This window comes from Sarcophilus harrisii, chromosome 2, assembly GCF_902635505.1.
Source record: "Sarcophilus harrisii chromosome 2, mSarHar1.11, whole genome shotgun sequence".
NCBI lineage: Eukaryota > Metazoa > Chordata > Mammalia > Dasyuromorphia > Dasyuridae > Sarcophilus > Sarcophilus harrisii.
In genome coordinates, this window is record NC_045427.1 from 164,600,273 (window position 1) to 164,621,453 (window position 21,181).

General features: G+C 34.8%; 1 protein-coding gene across 1 annotated transcript in view; it reads left to right on the plus strand.

Moving 5' to 3' along the window:
• Window positions 1-21,181, plus strand: part of TMX4 (thioredoxin related transmembrane protein 4) — a 111,331-nt gene that overhangs the window by 45,177 nt on the left and 44,973 nt on the right. The window lies entirely within an intron of this gene.

The window sequence follows — 21,181 nt, forward strand, 5'->3', positions numbered from 1 at the left end:
CTCATTTTGTTTAAAAAGGAAGACTCATTAAAATCTACTAGAAATGAAACTTTTTGTAGTTGTCATCTTAAAATATGTTGTTAATAATAAATAGAAAGCTATTGATAGTATAAAGTATGCTCTGTCTAAAATGTGCTTTAAATTTTGGGTATAACATTTTAAATTATTCAAAGAAAATAATTAGTACAAAATAAGAGCCTTTTAAAATTTAGTGGGAGACCTAAATTTAAGAAGAATAGTATAATCTCTAAAAAGAAATTCTGATGCCACAAAATATAAATGGACTACCTGAAAAGTTAAAGTTCATACTCATGGAACTTATCAATCAACTTTTATTTAAGGAAGACACATTAAAAAATGGAAGCAAGAGCAAGAAATGAAAAATTAATACAGAAGATGGGTGGGATCTTATGCAATCAGTGTCTGGTAAGCTAAAATCTAGAATGATCTTAGTTAGGCTAGTGATGAATGCTAAAGACATGAAAGGATTTTTTGTTTTGTTTTGTTTTGTTTTGTTTTTTGCTGAGGCAATTGGGGTTAAGTGACTTGCCCAGGGTCACATAGCTAGGAAGTGTTAAGTGTCTGAGGCCAGATTTGGATTCAGGCCCTCCTGAAGTCAGGGCGCCACCTAGCTGCCCTGATGAAGGGATTTTTTAAATAGCTATGTTGAAAACAAGGAAAAGAAAGGAACTTAAGTATACCTTGGAGGTGAATAAGAGGTAAATGGATGACAAAGACATGGAACTACTTAACATTTTGTTTTTTCTTTCTCAAGGATAATGATCTTAGAATTTTGAATGTAGAACAAAAATATTTAATAGAGAATTGAAACCTGATGTATATAGAGTATGATAAAAACCAATCAATTGAAATCACCAGACCCAAGTGAAATACTTACCGGGGTACTGAAAGAATTGACAATTATGATCACTAAGTCAGTGTCAGTGATCTTTGAAAGACTATGAAGAATAAGAGAGATGCTGCTAGAGGATATATGATCAGTGTTTTCTTCGTTTTTAAGAAGAAAAGGAGAATTCTGCAAGCTATAAACTATTGAATTGGCCATGATTCAAGGCAAAATTGTGGAACACAGTTGATTTGTGATTTCTAAGTGCTTAAAATAAAGAGTATCACAGTGAGCTATCATGTGTCAGGAACAAAAATGTACTAGACTAACCTAATTTCCTATATTTTTTAATAAGGTTCCTAGATTGGTAGAGCAAAAGTATATTATATAGCATACATGAATTTTGGTATGAGGATGGGCGAACCTGAACACATTTGATTAGCCAGTCAACAAAAATTTATTAAAAGTTAGTTATTGGGAATACAAATGCTAGCAGAACACAATTATTCCCTGTCCTCAAGGAGCCTATATTCTAATAGAGAAGATAATACGTAAAAGGAAAATGAAAGGGAATAAGGGGGTAATGCAGGAGGATTACCCAATTTGGGACATGAAAGTCCTGTGGAAATGAGTTGATAATTCAGTCTGGAAAGAAATGAAGACATAGTTGCCTTGGACCTCCTTCTTAAATTTGAGGTATTAAGAAGACTTAGAAAATTAGAAGTTGATATCTCAGACATAGGGTACTTCTAATATGAGACATCCTCCAGGATAGAATGAGCTTATAGGCAGAAGAGGTTTCAATGGCATGGTTGATAAAGTCCTGTGGAGATGAATCATGATTGTTGATGGACAAGATGTAAAGATTAATATAGTCTTGATGATGATAGACACATTTAGCAATATTTAGAAATTATTGAATGACTAGGCTCAAAGAATAGCAATTAGTGAAACCTAGAGGAAGATTCCAGTAAAGTATCAGTGATCTCTCTGCTCTCTGCACTATTTTCATTATTATAAGTGATTTCATTAAAGACATAGAGGACATGTCTATCAAGTTTTTGAATGACACAAAGCTGAAAAGCATATCTAATATATTGAATAGGGATAATTGAGTCGTCTCATGTCTTAAAAAGTCAAATGCTTAAATATAGGAAGATATGGCTAAGTAAAAACTCACGTGAAAAAGATCTGGGCATTTCAGTGATCCCCCAATATGAATTACTAGTACAAAATAACACCAAACGTCACCGTAATCATAGAAAAGCATTGGGTTCATAATAGGAGAGGTTATAAGCTCCGTACATTGTATTCTGGTGTTGTGACAATATCTGATAAATGTGTTTCTCATGAGACACCATTAATTAAGAAGGATGCTGACAAAGTTGAGCATACTCAGAGAAGTACTATCAGATTAATGAGGGAACTCAAAACCATGGAACGGTTAAATGAACTAAGACTTTAATCTGGGAAAGAAAAGATGAGGAGAGATTTGATAGCAACCTTCAAACACTTGAAGAGATGCAGTATAGTATAATGTAATGGGTTGAGGCTTGAGTTGATGCACTGAGGTCCCAAGCACGTGAGGCTAAATAGTAATTGGACTATACTCTATTAATATACATGCTTGGATAAAGAATGGCCCCCGCCCACTCTCTGTGCAAGTCCTGATGTGTTGTATGAAATGACGATTTTGGTGGGTGGAGGCACAGGGGCAGGAAGAGAGGCTGGGAGAGATTGCCAGGGGGTTTGATTCTAGGAGCTGCTGGTCTCATGGCTTCTGGTCTAGCTAGCTTCTTGACTCAGCTGCTGACATTGTTATTGCCGATTCCCTTCTACCTCCGACCTTTCTTCATCTCTGCTAAGAATAAAGATTGACGATTTTCCCATAACCTGAATTCCTGACTCTGGCTGATTTTAAAATATGCGTTCATCACAGTATAATCAGACTGTTCTATTCTCCTTCAGCTCAGAGGACAGAGAGGCAGATTTTAGGACTAGGAGAGGGACATATGGGGAAGAGGGACTTTCCTAACAATGAAAGCTATCCCAAACTGAAATGGATAGACAGCTTCATTAGGTAGTGGGTGGCTCCTTACTCCCATTATAGGTCTTCATAGGGCAGGGACTGTAATGGGCCAGAACTCTGTACTTGAAGCAAGGATTCTTATAAGTATTAACTCAGTGGAATTGATAAGACAATGGTTATCTAGTTTAGCATGGTGATTAATAGTTCTCTAGTTCAGTATGATTGAATTAATCTTACAACAAATAATGGTTCCCTAGTGATTTAATGATTGGCTTGTACTTGATCTGATGAATGAATTTAATTATAATAGAGTATTTAAGAGGTCAGCTTCAGACCTAGAGAAGGGATTGAACAGACTTGGAGAAGATAGAGGACTGGAGGCTAGAGCTGGCTGGTCTGTCCTCCTGCTTCCCTCACTGAGACCAAAGCCTGCCTAAAGGGCCTCCCAAAAGCTAGCCCGGGCCTCAGGCAAGGAGACAGACTGTGAAAGAGACAATAAAGAATTTGGACTTTATCCTTGGCTATTCTCGTGACGATTACTCTGCTGAAACGAAGGCTGTTCCAAAGACCTCCGGAAAGCTAATCAGAACATTACATTTTGGTGCTCAAATATGGGACTAAGGATCGACACTCAGCAGTCCAGACTGACACAATCCTGAGTTCAGTGGAAAAGTCTCCGTGACCCAGGAATTAGAGTGAGTACAAAAATAGACAAGAAGGAAACTTTGTAAAGGACTAGATTAGTGTTTCAGCTGAAATGGGATAAATGCTTAGAAAAGAGCCTTCTTCACCCAAGGAAAGTGTGTAGAAAGCATTGTTAGACTAATAAAAAACCAAGGTTTGATTGTAACTTGGAAGCAGATTATTGAACTCTTCAACACATTAAAATATACATCTCCTTGATTCTCTAAGGAAGAAAAATTAGAGCCAGACAAGTGGAAACTAGTAGGAGAGAAATTACTTGAATATTACAATGATAATGGTCCTAATTCAATTCCTAAAGAAACATTCTATATGTATAACTTAATACAATTGACTTTAAGGAATTACATAAGTATTAGAATAAGGAAAAAGAAGAAAGAGCAGGAGGAAGAAGGTACTGATAAAACAATTGAAAAGCATGAAGAATTAGACAAGAAAGGAGTTAAGTACAATGCTGATGAAATTAAGGAATGAGGTGCTTCACAGCAGGACCCATTAGGGCATTCCCCATACCCTGACCTACCCCCCCCTCAACCTTTCATGAGTGGAAGGAAAAGGAGGAGGGGGAGGGGCAGTGACACCATCAGCACCATCCATGTAGGAGCTTTGTCCACCCCCTATGACAAGATTACAAAAGGCATTAGTTAAAACTAAAAAAGAAGGGCAGGATATAGTTCATTTAAAAATAAAAGTATACCCTGTTATTCAAGAGTTTGACTCTTCAGTTCAAGAAAGGAGAAGACACACTCCTTTTGATCTGGAAATTATTAAATATCTGAAAAAGGGTTGCACTCTTCATGGGGTTACATTGTCTTATGTTAAAATGATATTAGAGAATTTGGCTTATGAAATTTTAACCCCTAGTGATTGGAAATCTATAGCAAGATCATGTTTAGAACCTGGACAAAATTTGTTGTGGCTTTTAGAGTATAGTGAACTGTATAGAATATAAGACCAACAAAATAGGCAAACTGGAGTTAATATACAAATCACCTTTGACCAACCAGCAGGTAGGTCAGTATGCAGATTTAGCACAGATTAATTATCCTTTGATAGCATATGAATAAATTGCTGCTGCTACAACATAGTATGGGGCACCCTCCCAGGAAAGCAAGATAGAGGGGAAGCCTTCACGAAAATAGAGCAAAGTCCAAATGAACCCTTTGCTGATTTTTGTGGGACATCTGCAGACAGCTGTCACATGAACTACTGGAGAAAATGCAGCTACAGGAATTATGATAAAATGACTTGCTAGAGAAAATGCTAATGAGCTTTCTAGAAGAATTATTCTAGGACTACACAAGGATGCTCCTTTAGAGGCGATCATAAGATGCTGTGCCACAGTGGGCATAAAAAACACTTTTATACCCAGGCTATGATGCAGAACATGGGATGACAGAGACTTGATGCTTTCAGTGTGGTAAAGTAGGGCATCTGTAAGCTCAATGTTGTCATAGAGACAGAGTGAGAAAACAGGGTGGGAGAAAAAAAACCCCAAAATCCCATGTCCAAAATGCAACAAGAGCTTCTATTGGGTCTCGGAATGTAGATTGATCCGGGGAAATGAGAGGCAGGGCCCAGTTCCAAGACATCAAATAAAAAACTTAGAGGGGGATCAAATAGACTTGGAGACAGACTCGGAGAACACAGAGGACTGGAGGCTGGAGCTGGTTGACCTGTCCTTCATTTCTCCACTGAAACCAAGTCCTGTCTGAAGGCCCTCCAGAGAGGTAACTGAAGCTCAAGTGAAGGAGACAGATTGTGAAGGAGATAATAAAGAATTTGGGCTTTATCCCTGGCTATTCTCGTGGTGATAACTCAGCTGAAATGAAGGCTGGTCCAAAGACCCTCCAGAAAGCAAACCAGAACCTTACAAAGCTCTGTTTTTATTTTTAACTTTGTATCCTCATAGTCTTGCACATAGTTTGCATATTTATAAAACTTGTTTAATGAATGAATGAATAATGCCTTGGAGCTTCTCTTGAAGTCCTCAAGTTTACTTTTGGGAAATATTTTCAGAATTAAATGAACCATAATTATATGATTTTAAAAATGATGTTATAAAAAACACAAGAAAGTATATGATGACATAAGTAAGAATAATAAACGAAGAAGATGTCACAAAGTTTGTATTTCTGTACTGGAGAGCATTGGTCAATATTTTTTCCTTCAAAGGACCTATTTATATTGGGAAAAGAGTTAAAAATATTATTATTTTTTGTTTCCATGGTATCCAAACATTTTTAAATATCACTCTGGTAAGGTAGCATTTTCCATATGCTCAGGACAGGCATAAATACATAACAATCAAAAACGTATATTGTGTATAATGTTAAATTTTTATGGTAGAGAACTGATGATAAAACATACCTCATTTCTGTCAATTGAGAGGTGGGCCATTATAGGTACATATAGTCTTGTGCTATCACATATGATCATATATAACTGCTTGTCTACAAAAGAGAGTTTGTTAGCAAGATGGTATTGAGAGATGATGAATAGCTAGGTTGTATAGTAGATAGAGCAATGAACCTGGAATCAGGAAGATCCAAGTTCAAATGTGGTCTGGCATACTTACTATCTGTAGGTTCCTGGGCAAATTACTTAACCCTGTTTGCCTTACTTCCTCATCTGTAAAACAAGTTGGAGAGGGAAATGACAAACCATTCCAGTTTCTTTGCCTAGAAAATCCCAAATGGGATCATGAAGAGTCTGACATGATTGAACAATAATATTGAAAAATAGGTGTTGTTAAATCATTTTATGTTTTGTGTTCATATTCCAGATGTCTTTCTTTTCCATTTTTGGATTGTATTCTCTAAAGTTATAAGTTGCATCTACCATCCACAGGATAAAAAAAAAAAAAAAAAATCAAAGTCTACACCATTTAAAAACATAGGACACAAAGTATGAGGGAAAATAGCCAAATATAAAGTTAAAAGATTGCTTTTTAACCTCAAAAATGTAACTTTATTTGAAATGTTATCCTTTCTAATATATGTATAAATAAAATAGTAAATACTATCATTCTAAAATAATGAATATATTTCAGTTTTTTTTTTTAATTTAATAATTTATACCAGTATTAACTGGCATTTCATCTCCTCCCCAATCCTCCTTAGATTAACTTGTGGCAGTTAGAAAAATCAGTAGAGACTAAAGGTGAAATATAAAGTGATTACATGCAAATCACCTTTATTTCAGAAAGTTTTGAGTATTAAGAAACACCAAGAAGACAATGTGGTTGGTAGGTTTTTTTTTTTTGTAAATTTCTTCAGGTTATTTAAATATGGAAATATGTTAGAAAATTCATTGTTTCCAGCCAGCATGTGTTCAAAGCATTTTTTTTTTTTAAAGAGAAGAACTTTTATAAAGATTAGTTTGATATATTACCTTTTGTGATTTCTTATTAGATATTTGTGTTTTCATCACTTCCAGTAAAATATTTGGATTTTGTTTAAAATCTTTTGAAAAAATATCTTTTTTTCCAGTTGTATTTTTAGAAATCCAGATGGACGCAAAAAGTCTCTTGGTCTCAGTATTAATATAGATATAGCTATATAGATATAGAACCAAAATTATTTCTATATAAAGAGGAATATATGTATGTAAATATATACATGCATATTTATACATATGCATACATTTATATGTTCTTTTAAATCCACTAAAGGTATTTAAGAGTAAAAATTTTCAAGTTTGTAAAAAAAGGTTTTTTAATATACATTATTTTTTCAGTTGTTAATCTTGCTTTTCTTCTTTATGAAAACAATTACAGATAATTGCCTTGAGTAATAATTCAATTTTTAAAATGAATGGGAACAGCTGTTATGTCATTTTGTTGGAAATCAAAATCTATTTTCAAGATGCAGTTGTCCAGAAAATCATCAACCCTGAAGTAAATGGTTTTAAATAGCCTGATGTAGGTGCAGGTTATTAGAGGACCTAATTATTAGACAGTAAACAATAGATGATAAGATAAGAGGAATTTAAAAGTTTATTTACCCTCTTATCTCCATTAGTCAGCAACTGAAATAATCTTTATTACTAAGCAAAGAAAACTCATAGGCTGCAGTTGTTTAAGGCATATAGTTGTGCCAATAGCCACAGAAACAGAAAGTGATCTTGTAAAGAGAAGAAAAAAAAAAGGTTTGCTATATGTTTGTTAGTTAATTAAATCTAGCAAACATGTATGAAGAAACTACCATGTGCTGAACACTTACCTAGATGTGGGGTATACAAATTAAGACAACAATAACAACAACAAAAATGATCAGAGTTTTGGTTTGAAGCAGTGTCTATTTTATCCATTTGGAATAAATCCAAGGATACAGATGAGTATATTAGAAAGGAAATTTAGGATGAAGTATTAGTAACTGGGAGATTAGGAAAGGCATCCATTACAGATTAGGAAGCACCTGAACTGAGCCTTGTAGAATTCTCAGAGACACAAATGGATGGAATTGGGAAGGTGGACTATTCAGTAAGTAGGACCATTGGGCTACAGGATAAAATTCATGAGGAAGAGTTGCATAAAATAAAACTAGAAGATAGAACTTGCTTATGGAAGCCCTAAAGTATTAGGAGAGCCCTTGAAGATTTTTGAGGTGGTTTTGAAATGGTCATACTTAGGATAATTATTTAGTCAGCCATGTGAAGGATATATTAGGGATGAGAGAGACTGAAAAGAGAGAGACCAATTAGGATTCTACTGTATAGAATGTATTATTATATAATATAGATGCAAGAGCTAAAAAAAAGGCTTTATATCTGTATTAGTGGAGAGAAGATATTGAATTTGGGACAATTTAGAGATTTGAAAAAAAAGTTGCATATAATTAACAAGGAATTCAGTAACTGACTAGGTAGGTTGTAGGAATTTAAGAAGGGGAAGAATCAAGGATCACTAAGTTTGTGAGGTTTAAGAAATCACTGGTAATTTGAAAGAAAGCCATTTAAAGGGAGATAAGATCTAAATCTTTGAGATTAGCTACTTTCCCCAAATTCTATTATAAATTTAAAAGTTTTAGCTCAATTATCAGTATTAGCACCAAATACCATTTAATACCATGTATACTAGATCTGGTCTTGCTTTGAAGGAGTAATTAAGTTCATATTTAATAATTATTTATAAAATCAAAGCTCTAGTTTTAAAGCTAAAATATTCATTTGGGGAAAGAGCACTCTGGAATATCACCTCATGGGGCAAGGGAAGACAAAGATGTCATGGTATTGTTAGGCTGCTGATAAAGTTTGTCACTGATGGGATACAAAAATTCTACCAAATGAGATGCTCTTATTTAAACGAACTGTTCTTGCCAAATGCTAACTTCGGTTATTTCCAAGCTGTAGAAGGAATATAAGTACTATCAGTGATTTAGAAATTTAGGCTCCCTGGGACAAATCTGGATTACTCCACCCTAGTGATAACTTTGAATCGATTTTTTTTTTTTTGTTAAATATTATAAGTTGAAGGTACCTCATGTACCTTGTAATCCAGCCCCCTTATTTATAGATGAAGAAACAGCTCCATAAAGTTTGTATGATTTGCAAGGTTAGTTACACTTATTGTTTTGAAAAGCCTCTGAGATATAGGTAGAAATATAAAGACTGTACATGGATACAAAGCTCTATTGGAAGGTAATTGGTACATTGAATAAATATAGCAGAATTCAGCAAAAGAAGTATTGATTTGCTGTTAAGAGGGATTGGAGTGGGATAGGATAAATGAGTTCTGGATGTAAGATTATACTTATTAGCAAGTATCTTGGATCCTTTTTAAATCCTCAAGTCTTTCAGGAGCACTGAGCATAGGATTGCCAGGAACTATTTGGAAAAAATTTTCTAAGATTATGATATACTGTTGTGGCAAGCCTAGATAATTAAGAGTTAGAATAATCAATATTGCTACTCAACCTACCATACAGACTTATTTTCTCCCTTCTTTCCCCATATATTTTTGCTCATATTCTACAATGTTACTTTCCTTTCCTAAGCTTTTCTTTTCCTTACCAAAACTAATTTTTGTGGTGGTAGTGATGGTACTAGAGTAGTTATCCAGACTAGGAATCTTTAAGATTAGAATTGGCCGAGAAGTTACAGTTCAACATTGGTAGAGGGCATTTCCTTACCTTTGAGTTCCCTATATCAAAAAGATCATAGTTCTAGTGTCTCTCTCTCTCTTTCTCTCTTTTTTTTTTGGGGGGGGGGGGGGGAGGGTACAGATTGCAATTTATTTATCTTTTTCTCTTCTTTTTTATTATTTACATTTTTTAAAATTGTAACTTTTTATTGACAGTACATATGCATGGATAATTTTTTACATTATCCCTTGCACTCACTTCTGTTCTGATTTTTCCCTTCCCTTTTTCTACTCCCTCCCCTAGGTGGCAAGCAGTCTTATACATGTTAAATATGTTATAGTATATCCTAGATACAATATATGTATGCAGAACTGAACAGTTCTCTTTGTTGCACAGGAAGAATTGGATTCAGAAGGTAAAAATAACCTGGGAAGAAAAATAAAAATGCAAACAGTTCACACTCATTTCCCAGTGTTTTTTCTCTGGGTATAGCTGCTTCTGTCCATCACTGATCAATTGAAACTGAATTAGATCTTCTCTTTGTCAAAGATATGCACTTCCATCAGAATACATCCTCATACAGTATTGTTGTTGAAGTGTACATTGATCTCCTGGTTCTGCTCATTTCACTCAGCATCAGTTCATGTAAGTCTTTCCAACCCTCTCTGTATTCATCCTGCTGGTCATTTCTTACAGAACAATAATATCCCATAACATTCATATACCACAATTTACCCAACCATTCTTCAATTGATGGGCATCCATTCATTTTCCAGTTTCTAGCCACCACAAAAAGGGCTGCCACAAACATTTAATTTCCCTTCTTTAGCATCTCTTTGAGATATAAGCCCAGTAGTAACACTGCTGGATCAAAGGGTATGCATAGTTTGATAACTTTCTGAGCATAGTTCCAAATTTCTCTCCAGAATGATTGGATTCATTCACAACTCCACCAACAATGCATCAGTGTCCCTGTTTTCCTGCATCCCCTCCAACATTCATCATTATTTTTTCCTGTCATTTTAGCCAATCTGACAGGTGTGTAGTGATATCTCAGAATTGTCTTAATTTGCATTTCTTTGATCAATAGTGATTTGGAACACTTTCATATGAGTGGAAATAGTTTAAATTTCATCATCTGAAAATTGTCTGTTCATATCCTTTGACTATTTATCAATTGGAGAATGACATGATTTCTTATAAATTAAAGTCAATTCTCAATATATTTTGGAAATGAGGCCTTTATCAGAACCTTTAATTATAAAAATGTTTTCCCAGTTTGTTGCTTCCCTTCTAATCTTATTTGCATTAGTTTTTTTTTTTTTTTGTACAAAGGCTTTTTAATTTGATATAATCAAAAATTTCTATTTTGTGATCAATAATGATATCTAGTTTTTCTTTGATCACAAATTCCTTCCTCCACAGATCTGAGAGGCAAACTATCCCTATGTTTCTTTAATTTATTTATAATTTTATTCTTTATGCTTAAATCATGATCCATTTTGATCTTATCTTGGTGTATGGTGTTAAGTGTGGGTCCATGCTTAATTTCTACCATACTAATTTCCAGTTATCCCAGCAGTTTTTGTCAAATAATGAATTCTTATCCCAAAAGTTGGGTTCTTTGGGTTTGTCAAACACTAGATTGCTATAGTTATTGAATATTTTGTCCAGTGAACTGAAACTATTCCACTAATCAACTAAACTATTTCTGAGCAAATACCAAATGGTTTTGGTGACCACTGCTTTATAATATAGTTTTAGATCAAGTACAACTAGGCCACCTTCATTTGATTTTTTTTTTTCATTAATTTCCTTGAAATTCTCGACCTTTTGTTCTTCCATATGAATTTTGTTGTTGCACAATTTTGTTGAAATTTTTTCTAGGTCATTAAAATAGTTTCTTTGGAGTCTGATTGTATACCAAATAAATAGATCTAAATCTATTCTAATCTAAATAAATAGATTAGTTTAAGGAGTATTGTCATCTTTATTATATTCGCTTGGCCTATCCAAGAGCATTTAATATTTTTCCAATTATTTAAATCTGACTTTATTTGTGTAGAAAGTGTTTTGTAATTTTGTTCATGTAATTGCTGACTTTCCTTTGGTAGATAGATTCCCAAATATTTTATGCTATCGACAGTTATTTTGAGTGGAATTTCTCTTTGTATTTCTTGCTGTTGGATTTTGTTGGTGATGTATAAAAATGCTGAGAATTTATGTGGATTTATTTTGTATCTTGCAACTTTGCTAAAGTTATGAATTATCTCTAAAAGCTTTTTAGTAGAATCTCTGGGGTTCTCTAAGTATACCATCATATCATCTGCAAAGAGTGATAGTTTGGTTTCCTCATTACCTACTGAAATTCCTTTAATCTTTTTCTCAACTCTTATTGCCAAGGCTAGCATTTCTAATACAATATTGAATAATAATGGTGATAGTGGGAAACCTTGTTTCACTCCTAATTTTACCAGGAATGGTTCCAGTTTATTGCCATTGCATATGATGCTTACTGATGGTTTTAAATATATGCTCCTGAATATTTTAAGGAAAAGTTCATTTATTCCTATACTCTCAAGTGCTTTTTATTTGGAATGGATGTTGGATTTTATCAAATGTTTTTTCTGCATCTATTGAAATGATCATATGGTTTTTGCTAATTTGGTTATTGATACAGTCAGTTATGCTAATACTTTTCTTAATGTTGAACCAGCTCTTCATTCCTGGTATAAATCCTACTTGGTTATAGTGTATTATCCTGGGGATGATTTAAGATTTTAGCATCAATATTCATTAGGGAGATTGGTCAATAATTTTCTTTCTCTGTTTTCAACCTACCTGGTTTAGGTATCAGTACCATGTCTATGTCATAAAAGGAATTTGGTAGGACTCCTTCAATCCCTATTTTTTTCAAATACTGTATATAGCATTGGAGTTAATTGTTCTTTAAATGTTTGGTAGAATTCACCTGTAATTGGTTACATTTACTTCTTCCTCTGTTACTCTGGATAAGCTATATTTTTAAAGATATTCTTCCATTTCATTTACGATATCGAATTTATTGGCATAAAGCTGGGCAAAATACTTCCTTTGTGTTGTTGTTGTTGTTGTCCTTCATTCTCATTCATTCTCTCTCTCTCTCTCTCTCTCTCTCTAATAGCCTTTTATTTACAGGTTATATGTATGGGTAACTTTACAGCATTGACAATTGCTGTTCCAATTTTTGTTCCAATTTTTCCCCTCCTTTCCCCCATCCCCTCCCCAAGATGGCTGGATGACCAGTAGATGTTAAATATATTAAAATATAAATTAGATACACATTAAGTATACATGACCAAACCGTTATTTTGCTGTACAAAAAGAATTGGATTCTGAAATATTGTACAATGAGCTTGTGAAGGAAGTCAAAAATGCAGGTGGGCAAAAATATAGGGACTGGGAATTCAATGTAATGGTTCTTAGTCTGTGATGACCGCATATTTTAAAATCAGCCAGAGTCAGGAATTCAGGGTAAGGGAAAATCTTCAATCTTTATTCTCAGTAGAGATGAAGATCGGAGGTAAAGGGGGATTGGAGGTGAAGGGGGATTAGCAATGTCAGCAGCTGCATCAAGAAGCCAGCCAGACCAGAAGCCAGCCAGACCAGAAGTCAGACAGAGGAGAAGCCAGACAGACAGAAGCCAGCCAGTAGTCTCTCCGCCCCTCTGCCTCCATCCACCAAAATCGTCATTTCCTATACAACACATCAGGACTTGCACAAAGAGTGGGCGGGGGCCATTCTTTCTCCAAGCATATATATTAATAGAGTATGGTCCAATTACTATTTAACCTCATGTACTTGGGACCTCAGTGCATCAACTCAAGCTTCAGCCCATTACATCTCCCACTTTCTTTTGTTTTAGAACACAGGTGATCATGCCATCCCTGACTCCTCAGGGAGGTCAGAGCCCCCAAGAGGAGGTGATCACACCCTCCCTGACTTTTCACAAAAGGAGGTGAAAGCACTGAAAAGGAGGTGATCACAACCCTCCTGACTTCTCAGGAAGGGAGATGAAAGCACTAAAAAGGAGATGATCACATCCTCCCTGACATCTCAGGAAGGGAGATGAAAAGCACCAAAGGGAAGTGGAGGTTGCTAGTGGGTTTCTGGACTGAAGGGTCTTATTATACACAAACCCATCAGCATGGGAGGTATTACACAAGCACATAGCAATAACGCAGAGGCTATTAGTGATGACCCTCCCCTCAGTCAGTGCAGGCTCGATGTGGTGTAACAAAAATGAATTGTACACGTGAGTAGCGGAATAGCAAACAATATAAATCAACATGGTGTTGTAAAAGATCGCCAGAAGTCCTAGAAGGAGGGTATGTAAACAGCAGTCACACATACACCTTCTTCAGCAGCCAAGAGATAATCCAAAACCAATCTATTGTCCATTGCTTCACATGTCAGGGAATCCAATGATCCCCTTAAGTTTTTGAAGTTCTGCAAAAGTCTTTTTATGTTTTAGGGAATCCAATAATTCCAGCAGATTTTGAAGTCCTGTAACAGTCTTATCATTTCTCAGAGAATCCAATGATTCCTGAGGGTTTTCAAGTCCTATGTCTCAGAGAATCCAATGATTCCTGAGGGTTTTCAAGGGCGCCAAATATGATGACTGCCTATTTTAAAATCAGCCAGAGTCAAGAATTCGGGTTAAGGGAAAATCTTCAATCTTTATTCTCAGTAGAGGTGAAGAAGGATCGGAGGTAAAGGGGGATCGGAGGTGAAGGGGGATTAGCAATGTCAACAGCTGTGTCAAGAAGCCAGCCAGACCAGAAACCAGCCAGACCAGAAGTCAGCCAGACCAGAAGCCAGCCAGTAGTCTCTCTACCCCTCTGCCTCCACCCACAAAAATCATCATTTCCTATACAACACATCAGGACTTGCACAAAGAGTGGGCGGGGGCCATTCTTTCTCCAAGCATATATATTAATAGAATATAGTCCAATTAATATTTAGCCTCACATGCTTGGGACCTCAGTGCATCAACTCGAGCTTCAGCCCATTACATTAGTCATCTCCCAGAGTTCTTTTGCTGGGCATAGGTGGTTCAGTTCATTACTGCTCCATTGGAAATGATTTGGTTCATCTCATTGCTGAGGATGGCCAGGTCCATCAGAATTGGTCATCATATAGTATTGTTGTTGAAGTATATAATGATCTCCTGGTCCTGCTTGTTTCACTCAGCATCAGTTCGTGTAAGTCTCTCCAGGCCTTTCTGAAAACATCCTGTTGGTCATTTCTTACCGGACAATAATATTCCATAATATTCATATACCACAATTTATTCAGCCATTCTCCAATTGTGGGCAAAATAATTCCTAATTATTGCTCTAATTTCCTCTTCATTAGTAACGAGTTCTTCCTTTTCATTTTTAAGACTAACAATTTGATTTTCCTTTTTCCTTTTAATCAGATTTATTAAGGGTTTATCTATTTTGTTGTTTTTTCATAGAACCAATTCTTAGTTTTATTAATTAATTCAATAGTTTTTTTTTAAACTTTTAATTTTATTAATCTCTCCTTTTATTTTTAGAATTTCAAGTTTAGTGTTTGACTGGGGGTTTTTTAATTTGTTCCTTTTCTAGCATTTTTAGTTGCAAGCCCAATTCATTGACCTTTTTTTCTCTATTTTAATGCAAGTAGGCCTGTAGAGATATCAAATTTCCTCTTATTACTGCTTTGGCTGCATCCCACACATTTTGGCATGACAACTCATTATTGTCATTTTCTTGGGTGAAGTTATTAATTATGTCCATAATTTGCTGTTTCACCCAATCATTATTTGAGAATTATTTAGTTTCCAATTAATTTTTGGTCTATTTTCCCCTGGCTTTTTATTGAATGTAATTTTCATTATATCGTGGTCTGAAAAGGATGCATTTACTATTTCTGCCTTACTGCATTTGTGTTTGAGGTTTTTATGTCCTAATATATGGTCAATTTTTGTATAGGTTCCATGAACTGCTGAGAAGAAAGTATACTCGTTTTTGTCTCCATTTAGTTTTTTCCAAAAATCTATCATATCCAACTTTTCTAGTATTTTATTTACCTCTTTTACTTCTTTCTTATTTATTTTGTGGTTTGATTTATCTAAGAGAGTACAAGGTTGAGATCTCTCACTATTATAATTTTGCTATTTCTTCTTGCAGCTCTCTTAATTTCTCTTTGATATTGATATTGCTTCATTATCTTTGCTACCCCTTAGCAAGATATAGTGCCCTTTCTTATCTCTTTTAATTAGATCAATTTTTGCTTTTGCTTGATCTGAGATGAGGATGGATACCCCTGCTTTTTTGACTTCACCTGAAGCATAGTAGATTCTGCTCCAACCTTTTACCTTTACTCTGTATGTATCACTCTGCTTTAGATGTGTTTCCTGTAAACAACATATTGTAGGATTCTGGCTTTTAATCCATTCTGCTAACCACTTCCTCTTTATGGGGGAGTTTACCCCATTCACATTTGTGGTTAAAATTACCAATTCTGTATTACTTGCCATCTTGTTAACCCCTGTTTATTTTTCTCCTTTCCTTTCTCCTTACCCCCCTCCTCAGTATTAAACTTGTGAACACTACTTGCTTCTCACAGCCCTCCCTTTTTAGTATGCCTCCCCCTACCTTAGAGTTTCTCCCCCATCTTACCCCTTTTTCTCACAATTTCTGTATTCCCTTCTGCTTAGCTTACTCCTTCCCTTTTCACTTTTCCTCTCCCACTTTTCAATGACGGAGAAGTTTCACCATAAATCAAATATGTCTAATAATTTTCTCTTTAGGCTAATTCTGATGGCAGTAAGATGCACACTATGTTCATCTCCCTCCATTCTTTCTCTCAGATATAATAGGTTTCCTTTGCCTCTTTTTGAGATGTAGTATCCCCACTTTACCCTTTTCCGGGTACAATTTCCTTTCCACCTCTAGTTTCTAGAACAAAGTATACATGTGTTCCTTATATATCTTTATAGCAGAAATATAGTTCCCAAAATTTCTTTTTACCTTTTTAGATTTCTCTTGAGTTCTGTATTTGTAGATCAAACTTTCTGTTTAGTTCTGTTTTTTTCATCAAAAATAAATGAAATTCATTTATTTCCTTGAATAGCCATCTTCTTCCCTGGAAAAAGATGCTCATTTTGGCTGGGTAAGTTATTTTTGGCTGCATACCAAGTTCCTGAGTCTTTCGGAATATCATATTCTAGGCCCTTGGATCCTTTAATGTGGACGCTGCTAGATTCTGAGTAATCCTTATTGTGACTCCTCTATATTTGAATTGATTTTTTTCTAGCATCTTGGAATATTTTTTCCATTATCTGAGGTTTCTGGCATTTGGCCACTATATTTCTTGGTGTTTTGATTTTAGGGTCCCTTTCAGTAGGTGACTGATGAATTCTTTCAATGTCTATTTTACCCTCTGTTTCTATAACTTCTGGGCAGTTCTTTTTGATAATTTCCTGGAAAATAGTATCCAGACTCTTTTTTTCATCATATTTTTTAGAGAGTCCAATAATTCTCAGATTGTCTCTCCTGGATCTATTTTCCGGGTCTCTTGTTTTCCCAAGAAGGTATTTGACATGTTTTTTTCCCATTGTTTCATTTTTTTGGTTTTGCTTGACTGATTCTTGGTGTTTCCTCGAGTCATTCAATTCCATTTGTTCAATTCTGATTTTCAAGGAATTATTTTCTTCATTCACTTTTTTTATATCTTTTTTCTAGTTGTTCAATTGAGTTTTTAAGTGAGTTGTTTTGTTCTATAGAATTTTTTTCCATTTCGCCAATTTTATTTTTTAGAGAGCTATTTTCTTTTTATAATTCATTAATTCTGTTTTTCAAGGATTTGATTTCTTTATCCATTCTATGTTTAAATGAGTGGGATGACTTTTCCAGACTCTTTTGCCAATCTTCCCTTTCCTTTTCCCATTTTTCTTCTAGCTCTCTTGTGAGAGCCTTTTTAAATTTCTTCTATGAGAATCTTGTGTGTTGAGGATCAGATCATATCCTCTTTTGGGGATTCATCTGGAGATAGTCTGTTTTTAGTCTCCTCAGGGTTTAAAGTCTGTTCTCTATCCATATAGAAGCTATCAATAGTAAGAGTCATTTAAATGTTTTGCTCATTTTGTCAGAGAAGAATCAAAGAAGACAAACTAGCAAAAAAACAAATGCATTCTGCTTTTTGGGGGGAGGGAGGCTGTATGGTATTACTGAGCATCCTCTACAGACTGGGGGGGAGGGAGGTAGCAGGGAGGCACTAGCAGGACAGCAATGGCTGCACTACCTCTGTGCTCCAAAACTCTGAGAATGTGCTGAGACACTCCCGGTGGGTGTGTCAACATCCCGAGAGACTAGCTTTTTGGGTTTATATTCTTTAGGTCCTATGTTTACAGCTTCTCTGCTAGTCTACTGGATTGCTGCCAGGGCAAAATAGCCACACTGGGGTGAAGTTCTTTCTGCAGAAATGGCTGAGATCACACCCCACCCCCTCTGGTCTGCTCAGTGTGAGCTGCCTGCTATGGTCTGGTCTTGCTGATGCTGCTTGCCCTCAGCTTGTGCCCAATCAAACCGTCCCCACCCTCAAGCAAAAACAGACCTTTTCTGGGGAATTTCAAGGATGTCTTCTGTTGGTAATTATTTGTGGGTTTTTTGTTTTTTTTTTCAGTCAAGCACTAATTCCGAAGCTTGTCATAAAATAAATTCTGAGAGTGTGTCCTCTCCGCCATCTTGGCTGGAAGTTTCTAGTCTCTTATCCATATGTTTTAATACTATTATTACTATTGCAATAGTATTGTGCTTTTTTAAAAAATTGAACATTATTTAAGAACATTATGGGATTAGACATTTTTAGCTCAAGATACTGATTCTATAGGGAAATGTGTTTTGAATTTGAAAAAAATTGACAGTGACTTTCAGAACATAACTTGTTCAGAAGTTAGACATTGCTCATGACCAGTTGGAGACAGTTAATACATAATTTTGCTTTCAGGTTCCAGAGATATAATTGGCAAATAAGAGTAAAACTTTAGAAAACACTTCCTTTTTGGCCTGACATTTAGAACAATTGAACCATTTTAACCTTTTTTCCATAATACATCAAAGAGATATTATTCTATTAGCATTAAAAGTAGAGGCAGTACAAAAATTCATCTAAGAGAATTTTGCTAAGATTTTTCTATATGTAATGTTAATTTCGGAAAAAATTAGAATGATAAATATAATAGAATATCTTTCCTTAGTGAGTAGTTCAGTAGAGATAGGAATCCTTAAGCTGGGGGTTGTGAACTTTTTTTTTTTTAAATAATCATGTTCAATATAATTAATTTCACTTTCAGTCTTTCATATTTTCATTCAGTTAGAAACATAATTCTAGAAGGGGTCTGTGAGCTTCACCATACTTGCCTTTGTATGAAATATAGTTGGACTTTGTTCAGCAGGCAGTAAAGAACTGCTGAAGGGTTTTGGGCAGTATAGTGACATGCAATCACAAAACCTCAGATTGGGAATGATCTTCATAGATTATCTAATCTAGTCCTCTACAAAAATCCCTATAAAAAAGTTTTCATTGAAGATTTAAAGTGGGGCAAATCCCAATATTCCCCCAGCCACTCACTTTCATTTATGGATAACTCTTGTTAAATAGGTTTTCCTTATATCAAATTAAAGTTTTCTTCTTTGCAATTTTTCACTCACTGTGGAAATTTTATAGGCCAAACAGAGCATATCTTTTTTCCTTTTTTATATGGCAGCACATCAGATACTTAAAGACACTTACTATGTTCTATCCCCTATCCCTAAGTCTTCTCTAGGTCAGACATGCCCAGTCCCTTCAACCATTTTCCATAGAGCATGATCTCAAGGTCCTTCACCATGCTGGACTTCTGCTAATTAATGATATCTTTACTAAAATGTAATACTAGAACTAAGTATAGCAATTCACTGTAGTCGAATCAGAGGTGAATATAGTAAATGTTTTATTTGTTTTCTTCTGTTGTACTGCCATTCTTATAAGATATAACCTAAGATCACCTTATTTTTTCTGGCTTCCATATCATATTATTGATTCACATTGATTTAGTGGTCCATTAAAATACTTAGATTTTTTTCAGATGAAATATTATCTAGCCATTGTCTTGTTCTTGTAACATTAATTCTTTAAAACTAAGTATTCAATTTCTTGTCTGTCCCTATGCAATGTATTTTGTAGAAGCAATCCACTGTTTTGTCTTAAGATTTTTTGGATTCTTCCTCTATAAAATGTGTTAGTCTTGATGAGGCCTTTGTTTTCAAAAAATTAACCCCAACCCTAACCTGTCAACATTGTTCAGGTTGAGTGATATGACTTCATGATCTCATGCTAGATGATAGCAGTAGTTCATTCTCTAAATATTGCCTTCCAGCCTTCCTTATGACTTCCCAGACAGCATTCTCCTCAATTTCAGTTTATCTTTTTTTTGGTAGTACCTAATTAATCTTACACTGCTTTTACCTTGTCATTCTTTTGTTCAAAAACAATGATACACCATCACATTTATCACATACTTACTGACTTGTATTGTCATCCCTGTCTCTCATATCCAAGCACTTGCCTGTTTTATCTTCACTATTAGAATGTAATTTTCTTGAGGTTAGGCATTGTGTTTTATACAACTCTCTCTCTCTTTCTCTCTGTATACATACATATATATATATATATATGTATTCTATATAGTAGTTTATAATTCATCATAGCCTCTCAATAAATCTATGTTGAATGAATGAATAAACTAAAATTCCTCTTTTACTAAGTTCATTGTTATTAATAGTATATTTCAGAGGTTTTTAATGGTACCACTGTTTTCTACATTCAATATTCCCTATGTTTTTGTGTGTCTATACTTGTGCTCTACATTTATTATAAAGGAGATGTGATCAATTAGCTAGATTATGTATTTCTTTATGTAGGAGATATGGATCAATCCAATGGGAAGGTGAAACAGAATAGACAATAATAATGTTAACTTTCACTGGAGCAATTACAACATTTTACCTTGACAAATGCCCTTGTTTAGTCTCCATAGACTTATTTGATCTATAACATTACCTAAATCACAAAGTTGTTGTGAAGTTCAAATGAGGTAACTTAAAGTACTTTGTAAAGCATACATACCAACTAATAGTATAAAAATACTGAATCAATAATATCATTGACATAGTTTCTTTTTAGTCCTGGGATCACTAATGATCAGCAGTTAAATATATGTCAAATTATGAACATAAGAAATTTTGATAGTAGTATCTAATAGTAATAGAAAAAAAAAGTTGTATATAAATAGCAATATGTAGAGTTAAATCATGTCAACACTATCATGTTAATAGACACTAAAACTCTATCATGTGTGGCTCTTTTCAACAATGAAGTGATTTGGCCAATTCCAATAGACTTGTGATGAAGAAAGCCATCTGCACCCAGAAAAAGGACAGTGGGGACTGAATATGGCTCACAACATAG